General features: G+C 35.1%; 1 long non-coding RNA gene across 2 annotated transcripts in view; it reads left to right on the forward strand.

Annotated features, from left to right (window-relative positions):
* LOC143157966 (uncharacterized) overlaps window positions 1-12,696 on the forward strand; it is a 31,198-nt gene extending 18,502 nt beyond the window's left edge. For both annotated transcript variants that reach the window (XR_012994883.1, XR_012994882.1), the window contains 3 exons: window positions 6,878-6,979; window positions 9,915-10,074; window positions 12,303-12,696. This is a non-coding gene — a long non-coding RNA (uncharacterized LOC143157966). The remainder of the gene's footprint in view (window positions 1-6,877; window positions 6,980-9,914; window positions 10,075-12,302) is intronic.
* The last annotated feature ends 11,575 nt before the right edge of the window (window positions 12,697-24,271 follow it).

Below are 24,271 nucleotides of genomic sequence, written 5' to 3' on the forward strand. Positions count from 1 at the left end.
TCTATTATGTTCATTAAAGGTGACAGAGTAACAACCCTTGAGGCTGAAGATATCTATTATCAAGAACATCTAACCAAGTAGGGCAATCCACAGAAAGCTAACTCAGCAAACCAATAAAATAATGTATTCTGCCTATATGAGGGTCTGTGGGTGCATATTTGTGTCAAAGAAAGACATGGCAAGTATTCTTGTTTCAATAAAATGAAATTAATAATCCCATTCTAAATATGTACATAGGTTAAAAACAAGACAAAAAAACTCCTGGAAGTACTCTTTATTCAGTGATACAGTATGTAGCGATGTTGCTTCTGCTGTTGAAGTTGGTGGCAATTTCGAACCTGGATTTCAACTCAAGCAATTGAATAAGGAAAGTTCTTTATTTTCCATCTTTCATAAATTTTTGCATTTACAATTACTTTAGAGAAACAGTACATTGAAGGCTGACTGAAGAATACATTTGAAATACTATTTGCAAATTTCCATATATCAGCTTGAGAAAGAAACTGAAGACCCAGAAATCATATATATAATTTCTATTAGTATTTAACAGAAATAACAAACAAGGAAATTGTTAGGGAAATTTGCCAATGATAGATTTAGAAGAGGGGCAGAAAAATCAGAGATTCAGCTTGAAAAAATGCAAGCTCAAAAATCTGTGAAGAGATAAACCAAACCCTACAAAGATTGAAAGGGAGGCAACAATCTGGAAAGCATTAACCCTGGGAATACTGGACAGCGAATTAGATATCAGTTTCCAATGTGAAATATTGTTGCAGTAAAATAAAAAACCTAATACAATTTTGGACTGCATATGCATTACCTTACAAAGCAAAAGTCTAATCAAAATTTTCTTTCTAAGGCGCAGGTGTGATTTCACCTACAGCAGGGCATTCAGCTCTGGGCATCAATTTTCCATAAAGATACTGACAAATTGATAAGAGTTCAGTGAGCTGTACAAAATAAATAAATAAATAATTAAAAAAAATAATTGGTGGGCTAAAGTGAATGATTTATGTTTAATCATTCAAAGAGCTAAATAGAAGCCTGGCCACCTAAAACGGCATTTTCCCTGACGTGAAAAAATGCCACTGAATGACATTCACCTTGCATAAAAATGTAATCTTTTCCTGAAAACCTTCCTTTTACCATAGTCAGGTCCCTATATGTAAAAGCTTATTGAAGCAGCAGCTAGGGAAAACAGCAGCTATAGTTCAAAAAAGTCAAAGTATGTACAACAGAGGAACCACTGATGTTAGCATAATACATTAATTCAATGAAAGTAAGAAAGGAGACTCAGTAAACTATGTGAAAGAAAATCTGTTTGAGGGAGACTGTGCTTTTATAAATAGCTTTTGGAGACAACTGAACAAAAAGTCACATAAATCATATGTTAGGAAGAGTCCTGGGAGGAATAGTTCCAGAGAATCACCCATGGTTTTCTTCAGGATTCTGGGGTAGGTGAGACAAACAGGATGTAATATATTTAATGATTTACCAGTGTTAGCAAAGAAAATCCTCTCACCAGCTTTTATCACTTTTATTAAGGAGTAACAGCTTCCAGTATTAAATATGTACATGTAAATAGATACAGATCAACATTAATATAGATAGATATAGAAAAACACTATAGAACTATGCAGATTTAAGGCAAATAGAATGGGCACTAGCTTTTTCCACCCCTCTATGGGTTAGTCCTTAGCTAGATTTTTTTTTTCCTTTTTTTTTCCTTTTTTTCTTTTTTTTTTAATTTAGTAATACATTCAAAGACACTATCTTCAGATAACTTTATTGAGAATGCTAATTGAGACCTCCTAAAGCTAGAATATGACACCTTATTTCAATCACTTCTTACAACAATCCTGATTTGATTTACCCACGCTATATACCATTTCACATATTTCACGCCATTCACCACATTCCAATTTTCATCCATTTTTTCAGCAGATTTCAGATCTAGTACATAGGCAGTTCCAGCATTTAATTCCAAATTTCCAGCCTCAAGACAAAGTTTTCTCCTTTAGGGTTCCATAACCCAGTAATTTCTCTTCAATCCCATTCCCAATCCATCTGTTATGGAGATGGGCAGTTCTTGCTTTTCTTTGAGGACTAGGAAAGAAGCAATAAATATATATGAAAGATGGATAGTTTTTTATTCTTTCTTGTGCTGTGTACTGTGGTAGTATAAGAAAAAGTAATTGTAAAACCTGTGCAGAGCTTGCATATCCTGAGATGTAACATCCTTAGCAAAGCAGAAATCTCCAGGGTTTTTAGCTATTAAATAAATGTTAACATTACTTTATTTAGCATGTCTGAACTGAGGTTTTTCTCACATCTAACTTGCTTAAGCTTAGTTATTTTAAGAGGTAATGCAATTACACACCTGTGAACAGGATCTTGTAATTGGAAGTATCAACTTAATTTAGCTGTGTGAGATATTAATAGCTTGCTTTCACGTCTTTTTTATTATATATTCTTTATTTGGAACTGGTGGGTTATATACATCTATGTCAGACATAGAAGCATTTGGCAATTTGTCACTTACCTGATTTTTTAAATTTACTTGTTTTTTTCTCTCACAATGGATAGCTACCTTCCACTGTCATTGGAAGATATTTTCTTTGGGTCTTCCTTAGGCACATTTTTCACAAGATATTTAGCTTCTCTAAATTTGTTTTCAATAAGATTATCTTTCATTAGGATTCATCAGTATATGTCATTGTGTCCAGCCATCCAATCATCTCCATTTTCATGATGACCAACCCATCTTTCTTTTTGACTCACCACATCTCTGTTGTATATCTGAGGAGGGACAATTAACATTTTTATATTATTTTTTCAAGTGTATTCTTACTTTTTTTTTTTTTTTTTAATCACAGAGAATTGGCATTGATTCCTGTTATTTGTGTCACACAAGCATCTTTCAGGAGAATGTTGTAAACAACCATCATTCAAACCGTTTGAACTGCTCCATGTTCCCTATGACATCCACTTCCTTAGTGGGCATAATTTTAAAATTATTTAATAAGATTCTGTGTAAAAGTGTTTTAGAGATGACTTGCAAGTTTATACATGTACCTTTGGATTGTCGATAAAGCAATACTACTTTGTTTTCTCACTTATTTTTATTACAATAGTGGATGAAAGTGTTTTCACTAATCTTTGCAAAATGTTTTCAGAATTTGTCAATTTTATATTTATATATTTAGTATAATGTAACCTATATTTTTAAATGTCCCATAACCATTTAACTAGAGATGCTCATTGTGATTCGTAATGATATCCTATGATCTTATTAAAAATATCATTACAGTTTTTATTAATTAAGATGCATTGTAAAGTAAATAATATTATTCTACATTTATCAATTCACTATCACGACTGAATGTTTTTTAATTGATTAAACAATATTTACATATTAGTGTGATATAGAAAGCTCATAAGCGATTAATCTGATTCTTAGATTGTAAGGGCAAAATTTCACATGATGTTTATTGACCTCCATTGTGAAATAGTTCATAGATTTCATCCCACGATGCATATTCCTGTCATTTGTCTAACTGTAACATACTTTTACAACACCTAGTTTTGACACAAGCATTTCAAACAATTCATCTATGACATCCCTTGCTAATTTGCCCCAGTTGATAATTATGATCATTTAAAAATATGTGTTTTATTTACACTTTGATTATTTTAAATTTCAGCTCCTTACTATTTGGACAGATGAAGGTGCCACAGAAACAGATAAATTAATTCCCATTTATTTTTACTTCCTTTGAGTTAAATGGTTTATGGCAAAGAAAATAAAGTATTACAGAGCTCTGTTTCAATACTGCCGGTTAAGGATTTGTTTGAGTAGATTTTTGTTTTCCATTTTATTAATTCTGTTTCCTTTGCTGTCAACCAAGTATGACAAAAGAATATTGCACATCATGCTAATCCAAGAGGTTTCTATTCAGCTAATGTAGCAGCATTTACCTGTTTAGTAGGCAGTTGGATATACTTTCAGATTTTTTTCTCTTAATTACTCTGGATTATACAGCTTGTATGCTGTTTATCTGCATTTTTCCACTGTAACAGAAATAATGAATTTTGCTACAAGGACTTTTCCAGTATAGATTCATGAAATTATGTCAAACCTTCAACATAAGATTTATCTTCAGCTTCCAAAACCATAACTTTCTAATCATGGCCTCTCTCTGTTTCAACAATAAATTCATTTAACTGGCTAATAAAGAAGTGCTACAAGACCAGAACATGTAATTTAGCAAATAATAATTGACAAAATTATATATCCCATACACCATGTTTGTCCATTTCAAACATTAAAACAGAAATGTTTTAATTAATAGTTTCTTATTTGACCACCTTTTTTGTTATTGTTCTTTTTGATTTTGTTTTATTTCTATATTTTTTGATTGTTAACAATTGCATTTCTACCAGAATTAGATAGCTAATACTTAGTGTCAGTTTACAATTCTGTATTTATACTGTGTTACAGTGGCCTGGATCTGGTATTTTTATACCTTAATTCAAATTGTGCTGTAGCATAGTTGCCTATGATAGGCAATCATCTAGCTATCACTCATGTCAACAACTGTGACTGGCCAAATTAAATAGGTTGTACTTTATTGTTAAAGAATGAGGAGAAATATATGATCTGCTTTTTCACCTGCATATTAGTAGAGTTATTTTGGGGTAGAAAGACATGAAAATTATTTCTGTTGGGAGAATAGACTTTAAGCTTCTTTTTTTTCCTTCCTATAAACAATTACAATAAGAAAAGCAAGATATTTTTATTTTAGAATATTTCAATATTATTAATAAACTAGAAAACATTTATTATTAAGAGTAGTTCTGGAAAAAAATAATTCTGCTTCACAGTAATATACAAACATTTAATTCTGTGATAATCTCAGTTATTGGTTTATTTATTTATTTATTTTTCCAAATAAAGGGTTGTTGTGGTTTAATCCTGGTAGGCAGCTAAACACCACACAGCCACTTTTTCAATAACCCCCTGAGCGGGATGGGGAAGAGAATTGGAAGGGCAAAAGCTAGAAAACTTGTAAGTTGAAATAAAGACCTTTTTTAAGACAAAAGCACAAAACGAAACCACAAAACCCCAACAACAACAACAAAACAAAAATCAAGAAAAAAAAACTGATGCCCAACCAGTTCCCGAGCAATGGCAGTCCTGAGCAAACTTCCTTCCCCAGCTTTACTTGCTGAGCCTGACATCATATGGTACGGGATAACCCTTTGGTCAGTTGCGGTCAGCTATCCCAGCTGTGTCCCCTCCCAACTTCTTGGCTACCTCCAGCCTACTTGCTGGCGTGGCAGTGTGAGAAGCAGAAAATACATTGATGCTATGTAAGCACTGTTCAGCAATAGCTAAAACATGGGTGTGTTATCAACACTGTTTTGGTCACAAGTCCAAAACATAGCACCATAAAATCTACTATGAAGAAAATTAACTCTACCCCAGTCAAAAGCAGAACAGGTTTTTTTGCCTATAATACTTTCCTCCTCATTCAGAGGAACTTTCCAGTTTTCCACAATGGTATATAACCTTATTGCAAACTGATAATTTTCCACAGTTTATTCATAATCTAAGTTTGCAGAGAAAACTTAGAGAAATATTTTAGAAACCTTGAATTATTGCATATAAAACTCACAATATGAACTCTTTCAGGTTTTCTCATGTCTACGTTGGTATACTCAGAGAAATAAATAAAGTTAATGTAGAACCAAAGTTTGAAGCAGACCTCTCCAGTATCAGTGCATGAAACACTACCAGGAAGTTTTAGTTATTCTAAAGGAATAGAACTTCAAACCTGGAAAGCTAGATACTCAAACCAAGTAAAATAATGAAAGAACAATTAAGTAAATGAAATAACCCTAACAACCAACGTATTTCAAGATCTCTAATGCTGGCTTAACTTCACCCAAGATTCTTAAGGAACAGCTGAAAAAGTGTAACTTGAAGAATTTTCTGAAAACAGTAGCTAAATAGAATAATAATTTAAAAATTTTTGGTTAAAGAAGGTTTGTGCTGATGTTGGGAGCTCCACTTGCTCAGGAAGGCCTGGTTGTAAGGAATTTGCTCAGCCATAGATTGCTGAGAGCCAACAAGAGTGGAGCCTTAATAGAGCAGCCCAGGTTATCTGCCTCATTTGCTCTCTAAACTCACAGCGAGACTGGAGAGCCTTTCCTACGGATGCTGTAAACTTACACAGTTCAAGTTTCTCAGCCTTGACTTTGTTGCACAACAAACATGGAGACTGTTGCAGTAGTCTGATCTATATGCACTGTTGCAGTTTCCTTAGTATCTACTGGCTACATCTGTCCTGTAGCACTAATAAAGACGTAAACTCCAGCCAGGCTGTAAGACACACAACCACGATGACCTCCTTCATGTCTTGGCATCTGTAGGGAGGAAGCCAGACAATTCGGAGTGAAGACATCCACAGCACTTTCTGAAAGTTGTTCCTTAAACAGTCCTTCATTTCTTCTATGAATAGAAGGGAAAGGATTATGTATCTAAGAGTTTGGCTGTTGACTCCAGCTGTATCAGAGGGTTTGAGGTTGTTACTAATGTCCTTTCATCACTAAGGTTATCTTTCCACTGTATCATGTGGCTCCAGTTCTCCTTTGCAGATCTTCTGTGGAATTTCTTCTGAAATGTCCATGATAAGGATTTACAGGAAAAAAAAGAACTCGGCTTCAGATAAGTTAAAGCTACATGAAGAAGCAATAGAAAAGGGGGAAAACATAACACCAACTCTTCTATACCTCTTAGTAATGTATGTAGCACAACTGTAATTCCTCATTGTTTTCATCTTTTGTTCTCCATTCCCTCCTTGTATGTTTTCAGGAAAAAATGAGGTAATCACTCTTCTTCATACTGTAAGATGATTCAGCATGTCTGCTCTATTCCAGCCAGGAGTATGAGTCCCCAGTTTCATGTTTACACACAGTGAGTAACTTGTCTTTTATGAAAAGAAATATTACTTATCCTGCTTTCCACATGAAGGCACAAGTCAGGGTCAGAGTATTAAAGTTACGACAGAAACTGGATGTTCGTTGACATACAGTCATCAAAGTTTGTCACTAATTAAGTGAACTGCTTCACCCTCTTATCATTAACTGGGCAAAGAAATGTTGATAGATAATTTACTTCAGAGTATTTGTTCGTCTTCTCAAGGCTAAACATCTCTGTTATTTGTTCCATACCTGTCATGCAGACTTGATAAGGGCCAAAACGTGTAAGGGAGAATGCTGATTTCTCTGAGTATATGAGCTCTTTTCTCTTCATTTACTGTAGCCAGGAGTATCTAATATGCATTAAGAAATTTAGCCTGTAATATTCCTTTAATTTTAGGCGATTTGAAAGATTGTTTCAATCTTAACAGTATTATGAAAAAAACTGATGGATCTTTCTTTACATTGAATTGCTATTTCATTGATACTCTTAATTTGTTTATACTTACATTCATCCAGACAGGTCCCAGGACTTCTTCTGAAGGACAAAAATTCCAAATGCTAAAGGATAACAATGACTTTCTACAGTTGTTTTTTACTATAGTGTCATATTTCAGATCTCTCATAATAGCTGTTGAATAACATCATTGTTACTTACATAAAAATGCTACCCACTGTTTTATCAGAATCACTTTTCAGTTGAAATTTACAATTGCATCACTTATCACAGCAAGAAATCCATTTTACTAAAAATAATAGAAAGGGGCACACTGTATACCAACTTTGTATAGCAGTTCATTTGAAACAAGTGAATTCAAAATGTCTGTGAAGGAGTCTTGTACTAATTACAGTTTCTCTTTTCCTGTAATTCACTTTGTAGAAGTTAAAAAATATATCTAAGATTTAACTGACATTTCTGACAATTTCCAACTGTTTTCTCAGACTATTTTTAATGAATAAAAATAATGGATTCAAATATTTCAACATAAACTTAATTCTTAAAAAAAAAAATAGACTTAAAAATAGACTAATGCATTACTTCAGTATGTACATTTTTTAATCTTAGAGGTCATTTACATTTTCTGCAGTCAGAATATTTCTTCTCAAGAAATACTCACATCAAGAAATCAGGTCCCTGAGCCAGAAAACTGCATTTATACAAGCTTGATTTTAAGGATGTTAGTCCAAATGTGGTTAATTCTTTCAATGAGGCTCTATTATTTTGATATTTTCTGTATATACTAGTTTAATGATAAATTTCATAAAAGTTTGAATATTTTAAATTATATCTAAATCATAGTAGATGGTATATTTCATGCTTTTCTTTGGAACCCTTGAGCCTAGTTTTTTCCTTAACTTTCTCATCAAAACTGAATGAATATTGGAAAAAAAACCCTTAGATTTCAACTAGTGATCTCTCTGAATGCATTCACTATCTACAAATAATTGGTAAAATCCCTTTATGTTTTTAATTAAGAACTGTTAATTCATAATGTTGGTCTTCATAGAATTTAATTTTACAAAACCAATTTAAGTATGAGCAAATAAGTATCCAGCAATTTAAGGAGCTGGATTATGGCCATGAATGGCCTAAACAGGGGATTTGAGAAAGACCTCTCAGATTGCTAATCTAAGGGTTAATCTCTCTGGGTCAGCGTACGTGTCAGTCTTGTACATAGACCAGTCACAAGAGAGAGAACAAAACTACATGTGTCATTACTGTGGTTTATTACTGTTTATTTTTTATTTTCTATTATCTTATGGTTTAGAAAAGTTACCATAATTCTATCAAATTGCAAAAACGACACTGTGTGAGTTAAGCAAGCTTTGACGCAGCATGAATAGCACAGAATCCAACCCCCTAGGATAACATTCAGCAACCTAAATTACATGACCATCCTCCAAATTCCTGCCTAAACTCTCTATACTTGCCAACTTCAGCATAAAATTGAGGTGAAAGACCTAAAGTTTGCAGCCAAATTCAATACAGAGGCACATTTTATTTTCAACAGAATGGTTGAATGAGCAGCATCCTGCAGAAAAAAAGAAAATAATAACATAAGATCAGGTCCTGAAAGACTGTATAATCACAGATGCACACATATGGGATCAAGGATAAGTAAGATGTCCTACACGACCATAGCTCCAATTTGTCCTAACTTCTTAGTGTTAGGATCCCAACAAAACAAAACAAAATAAAATAAAATAAAATAAAACAAAATAAACCAAAATTAAATTAAATCAAATTAAAAGCTGCTTGTATGTCTTTCCATCTTCATAGTCTGGCCCACACAACCCTGTGGCCATTGGTGCAACTGCTTCAACACTGCTTCCTATTGCTTGAATGCTTTTGTAATATTTTATCATATGCCCAGCAAAAGATTCATAAAGTAGGTCATACACATAACTGAAGTGAAACACTATAATCCCAAAAATCCTTTTATGTATAGCCAGCTAATTCTGGAGGTTTGGGCTCAAATTTATCACCTAACCTCAGGCATTTGGTTGCAGTAATTAAGTCAGGAGATAGGGCTTAATCTATTCTTAGTGAAGCAAATCATCTTAACGAGGCAGAAACTCTCTTTAGAAGTGTCCACATGCCTCCAGTATACACACGCAAAGAGATAATCTAAGGTGGTTAGTTTTCTAACTTAGACATAGGAGTAACATAGGTTAAGTGGGATGACTTCAGAGACTGTCTTCTGTTCAAGTCCATTCAGAAAACTGAAGTTCTGCCACCTCTGTTTTCTAATGCCTCTGCTCTGGTAGGTAAACATTATACAACAGAGACCCAACAAAATGTAGAGCGGGTATTTTGTTTGAATGATAAGTGGATGAAAAAGCATGTTTAAAGCCTGCAGGTAGTAGGAGGGAAAAAAAATCACTTTTTTGGGGGTTGTTCTTCTGTCTTATTCTTCCGTCCTACTCAGGCACACATGATAGCTGACATCCTGGAGGACCTAACACTTGGGCATTTGATGTTCCTTACCGAGCATACCTCCGTCTACAACCAAATAGTCTTGGTATCACCTCTAGCCTTTAATTAACCTGGACATGTCCTGCCTAACTGATAAGGGACAGCTAAAGAAGGTTGTATTGCTTCATTACCTTACAGTTATGTTATGCTACCACTGTGGAAATTTGCTTTATAGATTATTTAAGAAGAATGCTTTGGTAGACCATTTACAAATACTGTGGATTTTGTACTGTTGTACTTCTAATCCCACCCTCATTTGCTGTTTTGTATGAAGTATTTAGATGCATACTGCCCTAAAAATGAACTCCTTGGTTATTTTGAATTTTTATGCTGTTACTCAATGGTCAATTAATTCCACTTAGGGTCACAGTTATGCTTTTTTATTACTTGTGATGATGTTTTTGTTTGACATTCATGTTACTTTGTTATATCTCATAAAAGTGATTAATGAAGAACTCCTAATTGTAGAATACAAGTTTTTTTTATTCTTGTCACTCCTGCTGCATAAAGATTTCTAAGTATTTGAAAGCCTATTATACAGGCTAAGTGGAATGTGCTCCATTCTGAGGTACAAGACTTAAGACTTAGGTAAAAAAACAGATTCTGTAGGCGATAATGGACCAAAGTATTCTCTCAACCCTTGAAACACCACTTAACTGAGGGAGAAGATTTCTCTCATTACAATTCAGTATATCAAGAAAGCGTGTTTTTTTCTTACTTATTCACAGTCTACATTAAAGATTAATCTAAAACTTAAACCCTTACCAATATGGGTCTTGTACTATGTATTATGACTCTTGAACAAAATACATCCAAATGTACTTACTGAGGCCCAACAGCCATACTCATTTAATCAGAAATATTTATTATCATGTTTAGTTACTTTAAAGATGCCCTTTCCTTACCCTTTTCCATATACATATGCAAGCTTAGCTTTCCAAACCATATTTCCCACATCAGTTTTTTTTCATTACTACTCTTTCTAAATGTAACTACATTAACTGAAGGCAAAGTAGGTGAGAGGAAGAAATTGCATCTGGGATCCCTTAGTTAAAGGCAGGAATAATGTTGTTGGCATGTCACAGGCCAAAGATATCAAAGAAAAGAAAACCTCAGTAATCTGCAGGACAATCAGTCAGAAAAGGAAATTAAGTTTGGGCTACATTTAAAGGTTTTCCTGATGTGGCTATGCTGCTTAGAAATTTTACCAGACCAAGGAGCACTTTTGGAATAGCCTACTCTATCTAGAACTTGTCCAGTCTGATACTCTTGAACTTTATCCCTGATGGATGTTTTCCAGTGTAGTACAACAAGCAGATCTGTGTTAAGTGTTGATACACTTTGAGACACCTGGTGCAAGAACTTCTGTGTATGACTGTGGCATGGAGCAATTGCAAAAGACTGACTATTCTGTGCTCGATTACTTGGGAGAATTGCAGAGCTCCTGCCATCTGGTTACGCTACATTCAGTTATTCTGAAGAACTTAAATTAGGGAAAAGATTGAGTACAACTAAAAAAATGTCTGCCCATCCTGTACACCTGTAATTAAACAGAATAGAGCATTTCTGAGTATGTCTAAGCCCATTAGGCTTAGGCACTGTCAGTCATGTTGTGGAATTTTCTTCCTCTTTGAAAATTAAGACAGGCACCATGGCAATCAATATCCGCTGTCTGTGCAAAAATTTATCAACAGCAGAAAGGAAGGCCCAACAAGTAACTTGTAATATAAGGGAGCAACTAGAAAAAAAAAAAAATTCACAAAGCAAATTTTTAGTATTAGTATTGTTTACATAAAACTAAACTGATGGGTATTAGTCTGAGACTTGCATATAAATGAAATATTTATCCTGCCCTTGTGCAGTCTGCATAAGACTCACTCAGGACTTAAGAAAGTCAAATAAAAGAGGAACTGGGAATGTTTTAAATTGGTGGCCATTTTAATCAAATCATAAGAGTTTCAAAGGATTTTCAAGTTAGAAAGTTTCAAAGAAGTTGGAAGAAGGCAGAAAGGATGGAAGACAGAATAGAGTAGCCACATCCTACACCTGCACTGGAGTCAGACAGGCATGAAGCTTTCCTGGAGCAACTCTAGTGCTGCTATCACTTCCCAGAGATTCAGAACCCCTTTCCAATGACCATGCCTGCCAAGTATGCTCTACTGCCTTTCTCAAGTACTCCACATTCATAACTAAGAAGTACAAAAATGCCAAAATATGTCCATAAAAGTGACATTTAGACTTGACATTTTCAATCAAAATTGTCTTTTAATGTAATATGAGCTTTCAATTTATTTAATGGGTTTTTTTTAATTGTATTTGCTTTCTCTTACATCTCTTACAGCCAAACAATTGAAGAGTCCTGTGGAAACAGAAGCGGGAGTACCTCCTGACTCTTTTATTCTTCCAGCTCCCACTGTCCATTATAACAAGCTGTCCTGGTTTCGGCAGGGATAGAGTTAATTTCCTTCCTAGTAGCTGGTACAGTGCTGTGTTTTGGATTTAGGGTGAGAACAATGTTGATAACACACCGATGTTTTAGTTGTTGCTAGGTAGTGTTTACACTAGTCAAGGACTTTTCAGCTTCCCATGCTCTACCGACTGAGAAGGCTGGAGGTGCACAAGAAGCTGGGAGGGGGCACAGCCAGGACAGCTGACCCAAACTGGCCAAAGGGATATTCCATACCATGTGACGTCATGCTCAGCATATAAAGCTGGGGGAAGAAGAAGGAAGGGGGGGGACGTTTGGAGTGATGGCGTTTGTCTTCCCAAGTAACCGATACGTGTGATGGAGCCCTGCTTTCCTGGAGATGGCTGAACACCTGCCTGCCCATGGGAAGTAGTGAATTAATTCTTTGTTTTGCTTTGCTTGCATGCGTGGCTTTTGCTTTACCTATTAAACTGTCTTTATCTCAACCCACGAGTTTTTCTCACTTTTACCCTTCCGATTCTCTCCCCCATCCCACCAGGGGGGGAGTGAGCGAGCGGCTGCGTGGTGCTTAGTTGCCGACTGAGATTAAACCACGACACGAGCTCTATTGAGAATGAATTCTATTAAGTGGATGCTAAATTTTGAAGAATCTCCTCATCAAAGCAGGAGATGATGATACACCTTAAGAGAAGAAATTCACTTGGCAAATGAATGGCACTTGGATAGAGTAGGAACATTAAACTAAATTACAACTCATTCAAAACATGGCGTATCACATTCTTGGTTGAACACCTTATTTTACTTTTATTGAAATATCAACTCTTCTAAGAACAAATTAATTTCTGTCAAAAATTTGTCAGGAAAAAAGTCGTCTTGGATTAATCTTTCTAGCAAACTAACACTCTTGACTGCATTACCTTTGCTATATTCGAAGGGAGGCAAGCTGCTCTACTCCTTCTTCCCACTCCTCCAGGAAGTGCAAAATTCATCCTCCTCTTCCACTGCTGTAGTGTTTGTAGGTGTGTCAGCAGCAGGGAATAGCTAGGCAGTAGATTTGTTTTATCCTGCATCTTTGGAACAATTTCTCTATTGGAATTGTGCATGAAAAGCCTGTATTCCCTGACCTGTCTTGATACTATACTCTGGCACATAGAGCAATAGAGAAATAGTGAATCAGGTTGATCTTTTCTGAAAAGAAAAAAAAAAGGAAAAAAAAAAAAAAAGAACAAAAAATAAGAACATCCACCTTGCCCCCTCCAACAACTATGGATGATAATGCTCTCCTTTGGGAACAGTGACATTGATGAGGCTTGATGCGTCAGCCTCTCCGTGTGTGTGTGTCCCCTCCCCCCCCCCCCAGTTTAGTATAGAAATATCAATAGAAATATGACATAAATCATAGAGGGGTCCTTTCCTCATTGTTGTGTGCCTCACAGTGAATGAATAGAAGCCTGTGTATGTCTGCAACCAGACCCAACAGACATGTTGGCCAGTATGAACACCACTTCAGTCAGTGAGTGTCTTCAGGACAGTGTATTTAGGATTTTTGCATCTTAGATAAAAACCTGAAAGTTCAAGGATGACTTACCCTTATCTCACCTTGGGCAGATTAGACCAAGAATAGAGGACTTTGGCCTCTGTCTCCTTGTATTCCATTCTGCAGGGCTTTCCATCCACTTATTTGTTTCATGCCATGATTAATTAAATAAGTTAATTACTGATTTTACTGTACATTTTACTGTGAAGGTGACTGAACATAGGAACAGGTTTCCCAGAGAGGTTGTGGAGTCTCAACTTTTTGGTGGCCAAAAGGTTTTGACTCTTTTGGTAGTCAAAACCCAACTGGATGTGGCCCTAGGCAATCTGATCTACCTGACCCTGCTTTGAGTGAGGGCTTGGACTAGACAATCTCCACAGGTTCTTTTCCCCTTCTCAGCTACTCTGTGATTCCATAGCTGCTTGAGATAAACCAATTTAGAGAATTTCCCTGTTGCACATGGTTCAGCCATTTTCCATGTTAGAACTAAACCCAGTAACAGTCACGAAAATCTACTGCCTTAAGACTAAAAGAATAGCCATTTTCTCACTTATTATAATTTCTGTTTATGTTTTTCCTTTTCTTCAAAACTTTCCCCCAATTTTCTTCCTAACATAATTCCCCAAATTTGATTGATATGAAATTATGCACTACTGGAAAAGAAATGTCAAGTACTGCAGATCCTTCCACAGTACATCAGCTCTATTTCTGTATAGCTTGCCTTCAAAGATCTGGGTTCTCTGAAATTATTCCTCTTCCAGAGGAATAAAAATATTCCTCTGGAATAATTTCAGCTACTGAAAAAAGCTACCATGGTCATTGAAGCAATTCTTTCCTGCTCACAGTCCCCAAAATAGACAGGCTTTTACCAGGTTAATTTGATGTGCCAAATATTTTAGATAACTTTATTATTAAGGACAGCCAATTTTTCACTGGGAGTCATAATTGTAGAAATCATCTATGCTTTCTAATCCTGGTGATGCTTGAATGGGTCTATTCCAAATACTAATGACTTCTTCAAGGTATCAGTAGAAAATGATAAAATATTAACTGTTTGACTACTGCTCAGAAGAACTGAATACATGAAAAAGTTTTGAAGTGTTTCTCTCTGCTACCTTTAATTGTCTGCACATCACTGCATCTGCCTCTCTACACTACTATGCATTTGCACATATCCTCTGTTTCAATGTCAGCATAAGACTAATGGTCCCACCTGTGCCCATTCTCTTGTCACGCAAATTCCTCCTAAAGTCCCATATTTCCCATATCATCTAGAAGCATACCCCTTCCATCTGTCTTCTCTACTTGAAAATAAAAAAGAGAATACCGAAGGGTATATAATAGTCCAATGTGAATTACATTTCTGTATGACTTGTCATCTCAGTCACTGTCTTCTCCAGTAAAGCCTAGAGACTTTTACCTAGACTAACCACAATTCATAAAAAAAGTAATTTGTTTTTTTTTTCTGGATTGGGACTTTGGATAATAAACTTTTCAAGCCAGGAATTTTACTTACTTCTTTTGTTCCAGAGACTGCAAAAGATCAATTATTTGAAAACTAACATAATAGCAATTCCTAGTCATTGTCACTAGAAAACTGGAATCTGCCTTATAAATGTGCATAAAGGTATTCTGCTGCAGAAATGGTCACGAGTTCTCAAGTGTGAAAAAATAAAAGCGTTTACATAGTGAGTTTTCTTCTTTTTTAGAAGGTTTTAGACTCAAGACCAGAAATTATATAGCTATTAAAAATCTTGACAATTCTCTCTGCAGAATTGTGTAAAAAACCTGATGTTTTAACTTCACCCCACCATCTCAGAGGTACAACAAACCTACTATGGCTACAGGGGGTAGAAAATTGTGATGGAAAATATATTTTCAAAATTCCAGAAAATTCTTTTGAAATATTTTATTTGTTGGGGGGAGGGGGGGGGTGTCCCAAATTTCATAGGCAGTTTCAGTCATAACTAGGAAGTCTAACACCAGCACAACTGACTTAGGTCTATGCATGAAAGCAGAAATGGTTCCCAGAACATTACAGAATGTAATATTTCCTGCCATAGCCAGCGAGAACTGGAGATACTCACTGGTTGTTTGCAGCATTCAGATCCTGCAAGTAGAAAATCTTAGGTAATAAAAAATTTGGTGGTTCTTGTCCTCTGTTAGTCATGTTTCAAAATTCAGTATCAATCAGGTTTTCTTTTTCTTATGAGCTGAATCTAAAATGTGGAGAGGTTGACTTTAAAATCAGCAGTTCATCTTAAATCTTCAGAGACATTGTAAGTCTTTTTCTTTTTTTTTTTTTTTTTTGAAGTGTTTTTCTCATGATTACTAATGGTCTGTAATTATGTATCTTTTTCAACTTATGTGCATGTGTCTTTTTTTGTGTATGTATCTTTTTCAGCTTTCTCTTCACATACCTCACCCATTTAAAAATACTTTACAAATTACCTTTTGACTAGTACTGTGTTACAGCAGGAGAACTCATAACAGCAAGGTTATTTAAATGTTTGGATTCTAATTCTATTAGTCAAAGACATTTTAGTTTAAGAAGAAAATAAAGAAGAATCTTTTTACACTAAAAAATTAAAAATAATTCTGGAGACAATGTTAGTATCTGAAGAAATAGAAATATGAAATGTAATACTGTTCCCAGTCTTTGACTGAAGTCTGCTATGGTTATAGTGAACACTATTTTTTAATCTAATTTTGTTGCAAACCTTTGAAACTGCATGCTGAGTATGCATGTTGTGATTGCTGAGGTTTCTCTTAGCCCAAAATAGAAGTGGTCAAACTACTTCTGTGCAATGTGTGAGCTAATGCTGTGAATCTGTTTGGCCATCTCTCTGTATCAGGTCTATGTTCTTATAATATGTGCAGCAGGTTATTCCCTGCTTAAAAGGTCTAAAGAACACAGAATTAGTTAATTGTCCATACAGTGTGATATGTCCTATCACCATGTGGGGGTAGCATGGCAGTGACAGTCAGTAACCTGGTTGCTGGTGAGGGAAATTGCTTCCCAGACTCCACTGCATGTATCGACCAAGGGCTGACCGCTAGTGCAGCTACAGAACGGCATGGGTAGTATATAGGTCCTCTGTCATGTCTGCCATCTTAAGCAGGTGTTTTAGATAAATCGGCATCCTGATGGAAGCAGATGCCTACAAGTGAGCAATGGAATTGATCTCTGCATCTGTGTTGAATATTATGGATGCTTAAACACATCTCTAGAGCCCTGCATATGGACTTTCAGAACTTGATTTTGTTGCCATATGCAACTATCTAATACATTCAGGATGTCCCATGAATCTGAGATAATTCACTTGGTGCTGGGAGATATGATTGGGACCTAAAAGATACCCTCTACCATTCCTTCTAGCATCAGTCTAGCAGCCAGATGGACATACAAAAGGTACTAGAGACATGTCTGGACAGCTGAACTGGTCCCATAAACTCAAGAGGAAAGGAAAACTGTGAAGGAGACTTTAATTGTCTAACTCCACAGTTTTCCTTTCCTCCTGGGTCTATGGGTAATGTCTAACACCTAGACATTTAAAATTAAAATATCCATATAACAATGTAGATCCCAAAAGGAAAGTAAAAAATTAAATTTGGAGTCTACTTCTTAGTTCTTTTTCATCTTTCACTTCTTTAAACTTTTCTTCTTTTTCTGAGACTCTACGGGAAGAGCAGATTTTAAACATCAATATTTTCTCAGAAATTTCAATACAACTTACAGATATTAAGCTATGAGAGAATGCCATCTACTTTGGTCTCCCTCCTCTCTCCCCATTATGATTAAAGGCAACTTAATTTAACGGTTTCAGAGCTTTGTATGGAACAGACAGATATTAAAATCAAGGGAAGAGCACATAAACTCTGTATCAGAGTTCAGGGAAAAAAACAACCAAACAAGCAAACAAACAAAAAGCTAAAACTCTCCAAGCCAATCGCTGTACAAGATGTCAAACTCAATTGTAAAAAATCATCCTGAAATATGTATTATTATGCATCTATAACACTATATATTGTTTTAAATGTAGTCAGTATTTAGAAGTTTAATAAAACACCAGATACTATTTTCATTATTTCCGAAGACTGCAAAAGAAAAACATAATTAACTGTTTGGACTCTGTCTCTTATCAATCAATGCTTGTATACACAAATTTGAAAATTTGTGGTGTTGTGTTGCTCAAGACTGAAGAGCAGTCTTGCATACAGAAACCTGAGAGATGGACACCAAGTCAGCGCACATGGAAACCGTGTACCAGATACCAGCAATAGTGCCTGATTGGCTTGAGTAATTACAAAGATCAGAACCAGATGATATTCAGGCAGCAGTGAATGTTTCAAATCCCAAGGAAGTGACTGAGAACTAATAAAGTTTAACACTTCACCAGATCTGATCTGACACTGTTTTACTGGCGTTTAGGCAAAAGTGTGTTTAAACCACCATAGTTTAGAGATGGAATAGCTCTTGACAGGATCTCTTGTTCTGCCGAATTCCAAAGAGACAAAATAGGGACTAAACGTCCAAATTATAAAAGCCATATAGATGTAAGTGTCCATACTATAGTATCCAAAAGGCTGAAGAGAATTCAAAATATAAAAATAATGCATTTCTAAGATCTTTCAATATTTTCAAATCAGTATAAAAAATTGCATTCGTCTTTAGATATGCAGATCACAAAAAAGGCCCACAACACTGGCTTTTGGTCAAGACCAACAGGTTGGTCCAAAGGCCAAGGGTATTGATAGAAAGGTTTCCATAAGCTTCCAGGAGGTTTGATAAACAACAGTTAATCAGACATCTAGCACACCATTTAAGAATTCTACAAAAACAAGGAACATCTCCCCTCTGCCCCAGAAAAAATAAAAATGACAAAATAAGATCTATGACTTAAGTGCTTGGCGAACCCCTTGGTAAATCCTGTGAAAATTACAGCCATTTCCTCCCATTATCTCAAGCCCTAGTCTTTGGGTTACTAAAAAATATCAGGTTTATTTTTAACTTTAATTCTAAGAATAAATTATTTCAGCAAGGCTTCATATATGTATTTCACTGAATCAGGGCTCAGAGCATTCCCATCAACAACAGGAAGACACTAATTAGTTTACTAAGGTCCATGAATGAGACTGGTACCTATTTTTGATATTTTATGTAACCTCTAAAATCCACCAGAATACAGTAGGCTGTCCCAACATATGGAAGTGCTTAAACAGAATCCACTTATTGACTGTGGATGACTGTGGAACAGATTTATTGGCATATAAAAATGTAAGTCAAAGTGATCAGATCGTGTGGCTTTAAGCACATTACTGACATCATGTTACTTATGTAGAATCTTCGCTTTAGACTAAAATGCAGTCATTTCCTGCTTTACTCTGAAAAAATTAAGAAGTTTTGAAAAGGAATATATTAAAATTAATCCTAATTTTGAAAACTAACATATGTAAAGATAATTACTTGCCTTACTAATGGATTTCAGAAGTAACTATTTTTTTTAGCCCTGTGAATAAATTAAAATAGTCCTTATCTTATTAATATGAAAATCCCCTCTGTGCTCTGTCTATCTGGTACATTGGTAATTAAGGATTTAGAGGCCCTTTGCCTGATTCTCCTCAGTGAGGCAGGTAAAATCACAGAGAGTCTGTGACTACCTTTGCAAATCCTCTAGATTATAGATATCAATGCCCAGTGTTTACTCATTTTGAAAGTTCTGGAAACATACGTATAGACAAATTAAAATGAACTGCCATTTCACAGTCCCCATTCATTGATAAATCAAAGCCAAAAAGGAACTTGTTCTCTGATAACATATAGGAGTATGAGTAGACTTAAACTAAAGATCTGATATATCAGACTGTACTCATGTTTGAGAAGCCAGCAAGTGAGGTCATATTGTCTTTTTTATACATATTGATAAGGATATGGTAAAGAACTAGGGATTAGGTTCACAAGGAGCACTGCAATGCCTAACTTTTAAGAGTCCAGGAGACTAAGTTGTCTAGGTTTTCCTACATAATGCACCAAGATAATACACTTAGCAAAAGTATTTGCAAAAACTAGCATACTGAATAGGAACCCCTAAAACCACAGCCATCTAAGAGGCTCTGTATAGAAATGCAGCAGCTGAGTCAGAGGCTGAAAATCAAACCAAGCAGGCTGGATTCAGCTGGCACTAGAGGTTCAGGGTTCCTTATAGGTCTTGGTGTTTCTCAGTTCATTTCAAATTGGTTGATATACCATAAAATATGGGGAATTTTCTTATTTTAACTAGTAGATATAACTACTGAAGAATACTTTTGGGTGGAAGGGGCAGCTATTATTTAAATCCAGCATTCATATTTCCTCTTCCTGTTCTCCTTCCTGCTTGTACAGGACGGAGCTTGATCGTTGTTTTAAAACATAGGGAGATTTCTGAAGGTTGTTCTTTGGTAGCTGGTCCCCTATGTCCCAACAGAATTTGAACATCCAGGAAGTTTTGCAAAGTTCAAGTTGTTTTGCTTTCATTACCATTTGCTCTTTTCCAAACATTATATTCCTGGATGAAAAACAATCAGCAATAAGACCAGAGGAACAGCCCATAATACTCTTGCTTAATCAGCGGAACAGGTCTCTCTAGGTAGAACCAGTCCTGTTCCATTGTTCCGGTGGCATGGAAGCATACATTTGGAAATATCTCTTCCCTCATCACCCATGACTCCATTTTCCTCCTTTCTTCTTGCACTTGCCTAACTTGATTATGACCACATTTCTTCTCTGATCCTGATTACTGCCTGGCTGGTTGATTAGTATTGTTTAGCATTTTAATGCGTTTTGTGACTTCATCTAAAGGCAATGCACTCATGGAAACAAGAAGAAATTGGCATACAACTCTGGGAAAGTAGGATACTTATAATGTGGCTGATATAATTTACATGATTTAGGATTTGAATTTCCAAAGTACTGATAACTTCGTAAAAAGCTATGACCGCCATTCAGCTTTTGTGAAGCCTAAAGTATTACAAGCCAGTGAAAAATAATCAAAAAGAGTTTAATCTAAATTAAGCTGTTACTTTTACAGCAATTTCTTCTTATAGAAGTACATTTGAACTAAGAATGACATAATATTGTTTGGTATATTCATGCTTTGCAAATTTATATCATAATATTGTAATTAGCTGATTACTGCTATTTATTACTTAACAATATGAAAAAAATCTATACGATGTATAAAAAAAGATGAGTGGGACTTCTGCAATATGTTACTTACAGAGTTTCATATTTTTATACTTTTTTATTTTACGAGAGAGACCCATGGGCTTTTTTTCTGAGGTGTTATAGGAGGTTGATTTGAGGACAAGAAATATTAGATTCTTCAGATTCTGCTCTGATATAGATCAATCTTCATGCTACAGATACATTATCATTCCAGAGAGAGCACTGTATGTGTAAATAGATTATAAAAGGTTAATAAATATCATAAGCACATTAAGCTTAAGTACTATGTATTACAGATAATTATAAGCATATAAATAGATGGTTTTACAGTTAACCTATTGATCCATTGAACTCTATAGCAATTTACAGTAACTGCCTGACCACTCAACAACTCATATATAATCCTTCATTATCCTTTATATATGGCCATCAATAAAACATATTTTAAAATAAAACATGATTCAAATGCATATTTAAAACTACTTCTCAAAAAAAGCTAGGTTTAATTAGTGACTACTGTCACTCTTTTATTGTGAGCTGTGATTTATGAGCTTGAATAGCTTTGGGAGTTCCTGTCCCTTGCTTTCTACTTTATCCTTCCCTCAGAAAATTCTTCTTTTGATGAAGGAAAAGCTATTTTTTTATATAGGAATAGCTACCTGAGAAGCATTGCTGCAACCCATGTATTATACAAAACATTACTAGTGTACTGCTACTGAATTGGGTTTTCCTTAATACAATAGTCTATGATTAAAAATAATTGAAAGATGATGTACAAGTCACAGGAGTTATCCATGAAGTAGGGTGGGACACTAGGAAACTAGTACAATCATTGTTCTAAATAATTAGACTGAATTGGCTCAAAAGGTATTTGTCATTATTAATTTATTTCTTTTATTAATCTATACAATTCCCAATCATTATCAGGAACTTCCCTCATTTATTTATTTTAACTCAAGATCAGAAAATAAATGTGGCATAAATGTTGTTCTCATCAATACGCTTTTCTGAAAAGCACAAAGGGAATTTTGAAGACTGTGTTCCTTTTTTTTTACCTAAGTGACAGACACAGTAGAGCTCCCCCCACCACACATACACAATTATTTTGTTTGTGCAAATGTAAATTTATGAACATTCTTCTGCTCTGCAGCCTATAACTGCACAACAGCACTGTGTGTGAAAGCAGGTTTATAGCCCCTAACAGCACTGTAAGTGCTTAACCATAATTTCTAATGATGTCTGTTGGACTTTACTCTAGGGATCATATATCTGTTTAAAAATGAATTTCATAGATGCAAGAGTTTTTTGGTCTAAAGAAATTGCAGATTCACATTCGTTGTGCATATTTGACCTCTGGCCTTCCATTCTCAATCAGAAAGGGCATGAGGCTGATGGTTTTTTTCTTTTAAAGTGAGTAAAACTACCATTCACTCCATTAATGAGAAATTCAGCTATTGATCTGATCTTTGCTCCACTGCCATTGATTTCTGCTCTTTGTTTTGTCATTTGGACCTAGAACTGTCAATAAGTTATTGACTGAAGAATAGAAAGTCAATCTTTTGTATTCTCCTTAGAGCTTGTGAAAGAATTTATCTTCATATTCATTGACATTTTACTATGAAATTCTGAGCCTGTAATAAAGTTGTTTCCAGTTATTCTGGGCTTGAGAAGTTTATGATTATGAAAGATAATTTTTATGCAATTAATTTACAGATTAATGGTTTCTAAATGGCAATAAAGAACAACTCAGCATTAAACATCTATTAATCATGTAGTATATCTTTTACAATAGATTAAAATCATAGCTCCTCTGATAGTATAGTATTTTACATCCATGCATGAATACCTGAATTGCTATTAGGTTTTATTCTGGGTTCTTTTAATACAAGGAAAGTGTAAACAAAACAAGAACAGAGTATAGAAAGAATTCACAGGAAACTATCAACTGCAGATTTCAGCATGGTACGGAAGAGAGGGCTTGAAGCAGAAAGGGTGACTTCAGAGACCTTTTTTATATATAGATTTATAAAGAAATCATTGCTAGATTTAACTTTCTATTTGGATCACTAGTTACATGTCCATTTCGAGGAATTCTGAATTCTATGCTGGATGATCTCAGATTTAGAGGCATACTTAGGTCATTAGTTTTTCAAGTAGCATTTTTTCAGGTCACTAGATTTTCTGAGTCTTTTTTTATTATATATTTTACTTGATACTTCTGTACATGGTCTTTCAGTTGAGTCCTCTGGGTAAACTAACAAAGAAGAATAAAGGCCAAAAAAATGCAGGCAGCTGTATAAGCCATGTTGCCAAAGAACATTAAGTATCCTTTCATTTGACCGGATACCCTGCGTCAAATTCATACGTTATTGGAAGACAGCCTGCTAAAGGTATATGACAGGAAACAAACTGTCTCCAGTGTTTGAGGGAGCTGCTCACTTGGCACTTAGAGACGCAAGGAAGACAACAGAAATAAATACCAATATGTGTCAGAAAATACCAGTTCTTCTCAAAGAACTTGTGTCAAGAATCATGACACAGATAAACTTTACTGGTGGTTATAAAAGCATTGGAATGGGAATCAAAATGTTAGTGAAATGATCAGGAGCAGATTAAATAGAGTATGGTCGTACTGCAGGAGAAAAATTGTCACTATGCAGGACATATCCAAGTCAATCACAACATTCCCATCAGTTCTCAGAAAATTTGTGTTGGTCGAACTGTTGTTGTTGATGATGTTCTAGACTCACTATCCATTTTTTTATAAAAAGGATCAATTCCTGCTTTCCTGATTCAGGATAAATAAATGCTGCAATAATATGAATGTGTCTGGAATGATCAGGGGAGAGAATTGTTTTAATTTTGAGAAATTCACATAAAAGTGAAATATTTAACTTTTGATTGTACAGACAAGGAAAATAATCTTTGTAGTTTGCCCTACTGACAATTTGGAATCAATAAGAATGGAAGGAATGTTGAAATTTGACAAGCTTTCATTGCAGAAAAGCCCCTTTCAATCTTCCACTGAGGACTGCACCATTATTGATTTGACCACTTGCACACCCTGTAGAAAGTTTCATTCACTTTCTGCACATACAACACATATCATAATTTCCTAATAAATGCTCTCCTTTAACAATG

Source organism: Aptenodytes patagonicus, chromosome 3 (assembly GCF_965638725.1).
Source record: "Aptenodytes patagonicus chromosome 3, bAptPat1.pri.cur, whole genome shotgun sequence".
NCBI classification, from domain to species: domain Eukaryota; kingdom Metazoa; phylum Chordata; class Aves; order Sphenisciformes; family Spheniscidae; genus Aptenodytes; species Aptenodytes patagonicus.